The sequence below is a fragment of the Sciurus carolinensis genome, chromosome 9 (genome assembly GCF_902686445.1).
Source record: "Sciurus carolinensis chromosome 9, mSciCar1.2, whole genome shotgun sequence".
NCBI lineage: Eukaryota > Metazoa > Chordata > Mammalia > Rodentia > Sciuridae > Sciurus > Sciurus carolinensis.
The window spans coordinates 78990962-79001977 of record NC_062221.1 but is presented as its reverse complement, the minus strand read 5'-3'; the positions used below and the strand labels follow the sequence as shown (position 1 = coordinate 79001977).

The window sequence follows — 11016 nt, the reverse complement described above, 5'->3', positions numbered from 1 at the left end:
GTTCTTCCCGGTCCATAGTATCGAGTGACCTTCAAACACTCGTCTCCCAATAAGTCGTTATAAAGGTGTTTCTTAAAGAAATCTTTGAAAACTCAAGTAAATGAGGTGCTTTTAAAAACAAACGTAATCAACAACCGGTCGGGTAACTTGGCTACTCTCCAGCACAGCTCAAATTTTGAAATCACGTGATCGGCCCAAACCTTACAGCCTGGGATTTTACCGGCGGGCCTCAGAGGGACGGAACTCCATCGCCATTTCCGGTCCCTGGATTGTGGCTTAAACGTCACTTCCTTAGTAATGCACTTTAACCCTTGTCATCCTCGCCTTCTGCATTGCACTTTACATCACAATCTTTGTAAAATTTATGCTCACTTTTTCTTTAGACGCAAAACAAAAAAAAAAATGTGGAAGCGACCCGCAGATCCAAGCTCCCACCATACAGCGGTCTAGAATGGGGAGGTTGCGGGGCGGAGCTCAAGGTCACGTGACTGGTTAGGCTCGCCCCGCCCCCTTGCAGCTGAAGACTTCGCCTCCCGCAGTGACCGAGCCTCTGGGTCTGTGGTCCGTACAGTTTCTGCACCTCGCGCCCTAGCAGGTGAGCGGCGACCGGTAACTGGCGACTGGTGGGATAGTAGAAGGGAGTGGGAGGAGACAAGGGAGAATGTAAAGATCGGCCTCCACTGCTTGGGGTTTCCTCCCCGCAGTCGCCCTGCACTGGCAAGGAGCTTATTTCTCCAGATATCTTGACCCCGACCCCTCACTGTGATTGTCCCGCTACCTGCGATTTGAGGTATTCACCTTTTCCGGGGTTGAGAGTGAGTGCGGCCATTACGGTTTCCTATTTGGAATGTTTGATGCTACAGGTAGTAGGATTGCTTCAGTCTTTCCTCGGGGTCTGCAACACCCTCCAGGTCCCATTCCCCAAATCTCATTCTTTGGCGAAGTCCTCACTCGGGTGAGCAGGAAGGCAGGAAAAACCCTGGAGGCAGAGGCGTCTGCGGTGAAACAGGCTTGGGAGGGAATGTCACTGATAAGGCCCTCACTGCAGTCACTGAAAAGCTTCCTTCCGAATGTGCTTTCTCAGTAATTCTAAGCATTTATCTGACATCCTTGCTGGAGAGGTTCTCTGAATGTCCATATCCTTCGGGTGGGGCTAAAAGGGTAAAAGCAGGACTCTCCTTTTTCTTCTTTGAGAGGATGCATAGTTGAAGGAATAAAGATATACTGGCTTCAAAACAAGGGTGTTGGTAATGCGACAGTCTCTATTGAGACGTAGAAAGATGGTGTTACCCTGTCTTGGTCTGCAGGAGGCCCAGGCTAGCTTATGGGAAAGTGACTAGGTTTTCCTGAAAGGGAAGTAATTCTTTGGAAACTCATTGGACTGGTCGTATAGTCAAACCAAATTTATTTAACCATAACTTTAAAAACGAGAAGATAAAATCAGGATATTGCTGGCTCTGTATTTTCTGCGTTTGGCATTCTTTTCTTTTTGCCATTTCTCCTTAAAATCTACTTGATTGACGCTCCCAATCAATACCTTGACCAACTTTGTGGTAAATTTGAATTAAATAAAACTTGTGTTTCTCCTTAGCTTTTCCCAATGATGAAGAGTATTTTGTGAAAATACAGAAATTGTTTTGCCTTGATTTTTGCCCAACCCAGTGCTCGTCCATTTAAAATATAATGCAGTAGCCAATGTTTTGACCCTAAATAATGTACTTTAGGAAAGAATGTGTTCTAGTTTGGGGTTAAACTCTTTTATTTGTATTGCAAACTCAGAAAGTTCTTGTTCTTTTACATTGAAAGACCCTACCAAAAATTAAAAATTTGATTTTTGAAGATTGAATTACACTTAATATGAAAAATCATATTCTGAGTTAAATCTTATAGTTTTCTAACCAGTGTAATTGAAGAATCTCTTAAATAAGTCTTGAGAAATGAGGAAGATGGGAATCATCTTTGAGTGGTGAATGAGGCTGACTTATTTTTGTTTTCTTGTATCTTCCAAATTTTCTACAAAAGAAAAAAAATTGAACTTGTTTTGTTAAGGAGAGCTAAAAGTTAAACCTCTTAAATGATGGCAAGATAGAAAAACTGGCCTATTGATGTTCCTTACTAGAAAACAAAACCTTAATGATTCTTGATATTTACCCAGATATTAAAGAAGATCACTATTGTCTTTTTTGTACATTTCCAATTTTAGCATTTTATACTTATAACCTATACTGGACAGTAGCACTACCCACTGATATGTTTACATAGCCATGCCTGTTAACAGATATGAAAATATTTTTGTTCATCTCATTTCTCCAGAGTAAGGTTCCCTGATCTTTAGTGGAGAGAAAAAAAGTAGTGTTGCTTCCTTGCCCAGATGACATCACACCAATAAGGAGAATTCTTTTAAGTGCTCTGGAAATCCAAACCTGTTCTGTCCAGATACACCAGAATGGACAAGAAAAAACCAGCTAAAAAGCAATGCAGTACAAGAGAGGAAAATATCAATATGAAAGAGCTTGAATGAGTCTGCAGTTTTATTTCACAATTCTTCCAATTTCAGGGAACTTATGAAAGAAAGAACTCAGACCACTGATGAAATCTGGAAAATTAGCAGTATGAATTGGTGACTAAAGTGCTGTAGAGGTTGAATGTTAAAAAAAAAAAAAAAAAAAAAAAAAAAAAAAAAAAAAACTTTGACTTTTTATATAATACACACATAGAGGATTTGAAGTTTGGAAGACATTTCTAAGATTAGCTTTGACAATTTATGAGTATTACATATAGAAATTTTAACATCTATTGAGGAATTGTGTTGTAATTCACTATAAAACAATACATAAGGGTTTTTGTGTTAGGGCCCCTGATACCTCTTGTTTTCTTGCGGTGAGGTCATTCTCATTTTCACTGCCTTCATAGATTGTCATAACCACGAAGAATATTTCCTTCCCCTGTGGGCAGAGGTAACCAAACAGTCCTACAGACTACTACACAATGTTTTTCTGTTTTTATTTCTGGCAAATTGCTATTTGTTGAGCTGTTCCTCAGTAAGCCTTAAAGTTCCTAGGAGTTCAAGGACTGTGTCTTTATTGTTGTGTCTTCTGCACAAGAATGCTGAAGTGCCTGAAAGGTACTTATTAAATTGTTTATTGAGTGAGTGCTGAACAGTTAAGACAAGGAGATTAAACCACTTTTTAACTCTCGGAGAGCTTTGCTCCTTCTAAGATCATATACTTTTAAATATAAGGTATTAGCTTTTAAATATGTCAGTAATAATAATTTTCCAAATCATGATCAATAGAATGGAAACAAACTTCATATGAACTTTATTAGTGCAGTGACCAACTTATATTCACAGTATGTATATTTAATAATAGATATGGTTAACACCCAGATATGGGAGGGAAGTAGGGAAGAATAAGTTACATTAAATAAAAAAGTGAAATAACACTTGACTAAAAGTAAGAGGATCTTCATTCAGCTCTGCCACCTTGATTACATGCTACATGCCTTTGTTGGGGGTGCTGGTTTCAGGTTTGATATTGAGGGTATTGAGAGTTGTTAGTTCGGATGAGATGACTCTAGATAATCTATTTGAAAGTATTTTAAAAAGTAAGTGGTATGTGAATATAAAACATTGTAGTACTTCTTTACATGAATAGATTTTCCAAAGGCCTGGGTTTAGAATCTCACCCTAACTCTTAATAGATATATGACCTTGGGCACGTTACTTAAGTAAGGTTGTTTCCTCAAGTATAAATCTGTCCCATAGGTGCTGTTAAATTAGATGAGTGTACAGTGTCTAGTACACACTTGTAAAGTTTTTTTTATCATTAACTTTACTGTCATCAACTTTGATTTTATGTAACTGAATTTCTGAAAGAGATTTATAATATCCTACAAGACTTGACTAATGTCTATTTTTGAACACCAGGTTAGATATGGTGAAGGAAGTAGAATATGAAATGAGGCTATTAGGGGAAAAAACGAAGCAGAAAAAATACACTTCTAGTAAAGTTTCTTTCTTTTCTTTTTCTTTTCTTTTTTCTTTCTTTTTTTTTTTTGAAATGAGGATCTCATTTCACTACTTTGAACTCCTGAGCTCAAATGATCCTTTTGTCTCAGCCCCTCCAAGAACTGAGACTATAGATGCACACCACTGTACCCAGCTTCTAACAAAGGTTGTAAAGCAGATTTATTAGTAGGAGCTGAGAAATATCAGCAAAAATGTCCCCTATTTTGGCAATTGTAGTGGTTTAGTATTTTCTGTATAAAGATTTTCCAACGCGGGGCTGGGGAGATAGCTCAGTCAAGTAGAGTGCTTGCCTTGTAAGCACAAGGCCCTGGGTTCGATCCCCAGCACCCAAAAAAAAAAAAAAAAAAAAAAGATTTTCCAACGCTTGTGGTAATTAATGTGTGGACTCAATTTAAGGAGACAGTTCTTCTATGTCTAATTTTTATTCCTGTTATGGATGATAGAAATATATTGTACAAACTGTAAAAACTGTGGTTTTATATCTTACTTTTATCCTCATGAAATTGACAAAGGAACATAAGGAACCATGGAGACATGAGCTAGATAATATTTTTCCTTTTCTAAATTAATACAGGATTAATAGTTTTGCAATGGAGAATATCAATAAGTTAAACAAAAATTAAAATATTGCTCCTTTACTTTAAGGAAAGATTTTATTAAAAGATTGAGTATTCTTCTGAATGTCAATTCTCAGTTCTTAAACTAAAAATATATTAAATGAATGCATTCATTTTATAATAAGTTTATTATAATGACCAATAAGAATGTTTTCCTTTAATTTCTGTAGAGAATTTTTAAGTTTTACTATTCTTTTTTTCCTATTGTAAAATGAAGAATCTTTGGGTGATAAAAGTATTTCCTAAGTATCATGTGTATGTGTATGTATATAATGTATGTATATTATACAATATAGTATATATAGTAAATAAATATAAAGTTCACGTGTATACAGATACAACTGAAATTGATTTATATCTTCATAGTATGAGGTCTTTTCACCGGAAATTAAAACTATCTTTAAAATTAGTTGTTACTATGTATTAAATTATGTAATTATGTATTTGAGATACCCCTTCCTGTCCATTTTTCTTTGTAGTTAGCTGTATTACATTTTACAATGATAAGTAACTGCCTTTAAAATTGATTTATTTTCAGATTTGAATTCTTGCATCTTTTTTTTTTTTTTAATTCTTACAACCTGCGATTTTTTTGTCACCATTATTTTTGGTATCATTATTATAACTAACCAACATTTTAGTTTTGAATCCTAATGCTATCTGTAGAAATTATTGTTCTTTTGCCGATAAACCTTTTTATTAAAAATAAGGGGAGTAGTGAATGATATAATGCAAAAGAGTTCCAGATGTGCTTAAGCAATGAAAAGCAGCCAGACTTCATGTTTTCTTTTGGTTATTTCTTAGCTTAATTTTTAAAAAATGTTTGTTTAAAGGCAAAATAGAGGCAGGGCATTGTGGCACATGCCCATCATCCCAGCTATATAGGAAGCTGAGGTAGGAAGATTGGGAGTTCAAGACCAGCCTTTACAATATAGTAAGATCCTTTCTCAAAATAAAAAGTATAGAAAGGGCTGGAGGTGTAGCTTACTAGTAGAATGCTTATGTAACATGCATGAGGCCCTGGGTTTGATCCTTCACACACACACACACACACACAGCACATATACCGTGTGTGCAAACAAAGGCAAACTAGAGAAGGCTAGATTGGGAAATACTTGTAAAATTGAAGAAAGGGCATGTGTATAGTAATGACTATATATACTGAATGAAAAAAGTTGGAAGGAAATGCATTAAAATGAGGATTTTTAGGACATTAAAGAAAGTTCAAAATTTATTATGTACATCTGTATATTTGATTTCTTATAATAAATAATTATTGCAAACAAGCTTTGTTCAATATGGAAAATGAGAAATTAAAACATTGAATTATTTCATCTTACATTAATGTCAAGTGAAAATGTTATCCATATGTTATTTATTTTTTAGCTGTAGATGTATTATTAGTCTAAAGTATGTAAGTTCAGTAGAATTTTAAAAATCAGAAGTAAATTCCAGTATATATAGGAATTTGCTACATGATAAAGCAAATTTCAGTAGGGAAAACAGACACATATATATGATAAATATAACTAATTCAGTTTGTCCATCTAGAGAAAAATAAAATGGAGCCAGTGCTTTGCAGCATGTGCAAACACTATTTCAGACTGATTGAAGACTGAAATGTAAGCGATAATAAAAAATTAAAATATTAATCTTCTGAATTTTTTATATATGCAATCTAAACTAAGGCAGAAAACCTAAAAATTATGAAGGTAAAAATAGACACATGAGTCTATATAGAAATGAAGAATTCTTCAGTGGTAATAAGGACAAAAGTTTGAAGTACTTACATGAAGAATTAACATTTGTAAGAACTCTTATTAAGTTAAGGAGAAGTTCACCTGATAGAAACATAAATAAAGCATGTGACCAGAAGTTAATGGGGAGAAAATTCTTACATTCTATAAGCACGAATAGTAAACTTACTAGTAATCAATATATTATCAATGAAATACTACGTCTCTGACTAGCAAAATTAAGTGATAAACCTACTGCTAGTAGGGATGTACAAGGAAGGATTTTTCTCACAAAATGCTAGAGGAAACGTAGATTATTACAGGTTTTTCTTTTTAGTAAATAATCAGATAATGTCTGTTAGTATTGAAAATACATACTTTCCCATTAATCAGTCTCCCTCCATGGAAACTTTTCCTTACAAATAAAAGCACCAATAATTAAGCAAGTGTTTACATGAATGTTGATTGCCACAATGTGGGTAGCAGCAAAAATGTAGAAGCAGGGTAATGCCTGTTAATAGGGGTATTATATAAATTATGACACATTATGGAATGTTGTGAAGTCATTCAATGGTAGCAGTCAAATCTATACTGATTTGGAAGGATTTCTATTATGTATCTTAAGTGATAAAGGCAAAGTATAGAGAAATGTGTATAATGAGATTTCATTTTTACAAAACCCTTTGAAAACACACCATGACTTTTGTATATGTTTATATAGGTTGTTACATTGAAAGAAGAAAATAAACAAAAAAGGAAGGAGAAAGAAAGGGAGAAAGAAAAGGTAGTGTATCCACCATAATGTGCATATAAAACTACATGTTTGTACGCATCTGTATATGCAGCGAATTGCAGGAAAGGATATCATCAGATTGTTTAGTGGTTGTCTCGGTGGTTAAATGGGCATTTCAGGTTATTTTTGCTTTCTTCCTTGTATTTTTCTTTTGTTACTTTGTTTTGTTTTCTGGTACCCGGGATTGAACCCAGGGGTGCTTAACCACTGAGCCACATCCCCAGCCCTTTTTTATATTTTATTTAGATACAGGGTCTTGCTGAGTTGCTTAAGTGCCTCAATAATTTGCTGAGGCTGGCCTTTAAGTTGCCATCCTCCTACCTCAGCCTCCCAAGATGCTGGGATTATAGGCATGTGCACCTCGCCCAGCTCTTTGTTACATGTTTTTATTTTTACAATGAACATGGAGTGTTTCTGTGATGAGAAAGAAAAAAAAACTTGTTAACATTTTAGAAAAGAAATACAAGGCCAGATCAGGAAAGAAGGAAATAACAAAAGGAAAAATATCATTTGAAATGGCCAGATGACTCCTACCTGAAACTTTTTTTTTTTTTTTTTTTTTTTGGTTGTCTTAGGTATAGAGAGGAAAGTGAATAAATTGTCCTAATAGCGTCATAAGTTATCCTCAGTTTTATGTTTATAATAACTCTTGGGTATCCAGTGTCATGAATTACTGTACTAGAAAATGATAGGCATTACCAGATAAAGTTATAAATTGACATTTTGTTTTTGGTATGGTATTAAGTGTTCCAGAATACTTTCTGCCCTGGTGATATAGAGCATGTTGTACAAGTATAGACTCTATAAACTGATTTAATTTTATGACATATGACGGAATCATTATAATAATAGTCCAGTTTGGGTTTTGTCAAATAAACTAGATTATTAAGGTTAGTTTTCTTTAGGAAAACTTGAAATAAAAATTAAAGAAGCAAAATTTAAAGTGTTAACAATATTTAAATAGTTGATTTTCAGTCTTTTAAAAGAAACTGAAGTGTTAAAACATTATTCAAAGCCATAATAAAAATGGCTGGTTTACAGTTGGGTTTTTTGAATATTTAAAATAGCTGCATTTGTTTTTTTCTATTACTATTTTCCCCCTTTTGCATTACCATTTTATTTATTAACTTAATTGTATATGTCTTTATTGTAAACTCTACAAATTTCTTCTGAAGTCACTTAGGGTATATGTAAACCAAAAGTAATTTTAGAATATGTTAAGAGGCAACATAAGAGGTTAAGGGCTCAAGTACTGGCACCAGAAAGTGTGGGTCAAATTCTGGTTCTTAGTAAAGTGACTTTGCAAAAATTACTTTTTATCTTTCTGTACTGCGTTTTTCTCATCTTTCAAATGAAGGTAACAAAAGTTTTCTTCATTGAGTGTTGTAAAGATTAAATGAATGATAATATAATAAAAGTGATTAAATAACATATTTATGAGCTATATTAATATTTGCCATTAATTTGCTCAGTTAATTGGGTATATATATGGTTTTATTTTTTAACTCAATTGTTTTAGGATTCATTGAATCATTCAACAGTATTTTTGGATTGGATAATATGTGTACAAATGTGGTATAAGTTATATATTTAGATAATTCTGTTTTCTCCTACTGTCCCATATCTTCAGCTTGCCCCCCTGGTAACATATTTGTCCACAGTATTAGTACCTATCCCCATATTATTTTGGATCTTCCTTTTTTCACTTGGTATTATCTTGGAAATCTTTCCACATTGATAGAGTTAAAGCTGCCTCATACTTTTTAATAATAGTTAAGTATTCAGTTGTACTAATGTATCATCATTATGGAGATTACAATGAGATTATTATTCAGAGCTTATTCCTGGTCCAGGTACTTTTCTTAATACTTTATTTGTATTTACTCATTGATCAACCTTCTAAGATAGTTAATATTTTTATCCCCAATGAACAAGTGACGAAAATTAGGCAAAGGGTGGTTAAATTACCAACAATGTAACACAACTCATAAGTGGTAGGAATCAGGATTTCAACCCAGGGAGTCTCTTTACAGAGATTGCTGTCTTAATAACCACTAAACATACAGCCTCTTATATCACAAGGTAAGCTATTCTTCGTATTAACGGACATTCCAAACTTTTTTTTTTCAGTACCAATGATTTAACCCAAGGATGCTTAACCACTGAACCACATCCTCAACCCTTTTTTTGTATTTTATTTAGAGACAGGGTCTCTCTGAGTTAGTTAGGCCCTCACTGAGTTACTGAACTCGTAATTCTTCTATCTCAGCCTCCCAAGTCACTGGGATTACAGGTGTGACCACTGCACCCAGCCCATTCCAATCTTTTATATAAGAAACAGTGATGTAATGAATGCTTTGTTAATAGAACATACATACTGTACAAATACAGTAAATCCCTAGAAATGAAATAGCAGGATCAAAGGATGTGTGCCTTTTGGTAGGTGTTGCCAGATTGCTTTCCAATTTAGGAGTGCACAAAAGTTCAGCTTGGTCCTCAGTAATTTGCTGAACTTTGCCACTTAGCTTGAGTTTTTAAAGAATGAATAACTGAATCCCTTTAACATTTCTAGTATCCCTGAGTTGTGTGCCATCTGTCATTATAGGTTATAGTCAAATGGGATCAATGCAACAATGTCAGTACCAGAACAAGGCATGACATTTGGACTTATTACTTTTAAATATCATTAAGTAGTGTAGATGTAACTTGAAATGCTCCTCATGTGACTTACACATTTAAATTCTATCAATTGTGAGAGACTTTAGACTAATAGGGAATTTGATTTCCAATTAATATTACCATTGAGTATACCCGTGAGCCAAATGTTATGTCCTTTTTTGTGAAAAATCAATTGTCAAAATCCATGAGTTCCAGTTTTAGGTAATACAAATTAAGAGAGTGAGAAACTTTATTCAGATGAGTTACAAAATGCACAAATTATGTTAAGTGAAATACACTTGTGTTCAATACCTTCTATTTCCTTTGTTTCAAGAAAGAAAAAGAAAACGATTTCTTATAAATCTAAGCAGGTTGATTGAACTCTTTAGTGTGATCCAAAGGGAAACACTTAGAACTACAGAATCTGCTCAAATCCCAGGATAGTATACCAGTAAGTGTTTGAATGTGCATTTACAGTACCTCCTATTGTTCATAGTTGTGTGTGTTTGTTTTAAATATGACCTTATCCTCCTGAATACACTGTATCGTGGATAAGGAAAAGTTGGGGAAGTAGCTGTTAATAGTCAGAGATAATTAGGCTGTTGATAATAATTATTTATTATAAAATAATTCTGTCTCAAATTTGAGCAGCATAAAACAACAGGAAATACCTTTCTCCATCTTCTAAAGGAGCCATTGAATCATATCAGTTTGCATGTCCAAAATATTAGAGCTTAGCTTTAGTCTTAGAAGAGAAAACCTTCTGTGCCTCATGCCTAAGCTTTTGTAAACCATTATGCCCTAGCCTGAAAATACTGAACATTGAACATTGAAGATACATATATGACTTCTGTGCTTCTGTGCTATTAAGGGACTGTGGAACTGGACAGGACAAGAGTGTGCCTTGTCAAGGAGTCACATGCATTCATTTTTAAGAAGCAGACCAAAACTCATTTGGTTTGTTTTTATCTGTTTCCCTGGGGTTAAAAGGTGTTTTGTTTTGTTTTTTAAATCAGTTTCTCATCAGCCATGTAGTCCTTTATAACTACTCTGTTAGTTGACAAGAAAAACAAAAGTAAATATGTATTCACTATAAATATATGCCCTTAGAAGAATTGTACTACCAATATTTTTTGCTTTTTTTTTTTCTCTTTTGATACCAGGGATTAAGCCTAGAAATGC

At 34.0% G+C, this 11016-nt stretch overlaps 1 protein-coding gene across 2 annotated transcripts in view; it reads left to right on the top strand.

Annotated features, from left to right (window-relative positions):
* Window positions 1–450: 450 nt before the first annotated feature.
* The window catches only part of Atp6v1a (ATPase H+ transporting V1 subunit A), a 59717-nt gene continuing 49151 nt past the window's right edge, over window positions 451–11016 (top strand). Inside the window, exons 1-2 of one of the 2 annotated variants that reach the window (XM_047564552.1) lie at window positions 532–595; window positions 7105–7167. The gene's annotated coding sequence lies outside the window, so the exon portion shown is untranslated. Of the gene's footprint in view, window positions 596–7104; window positions 7168–11016 lie in introns of both variants that reach the window. The other variant, XM_047564553.1, reaches the window with a different exon arrangement.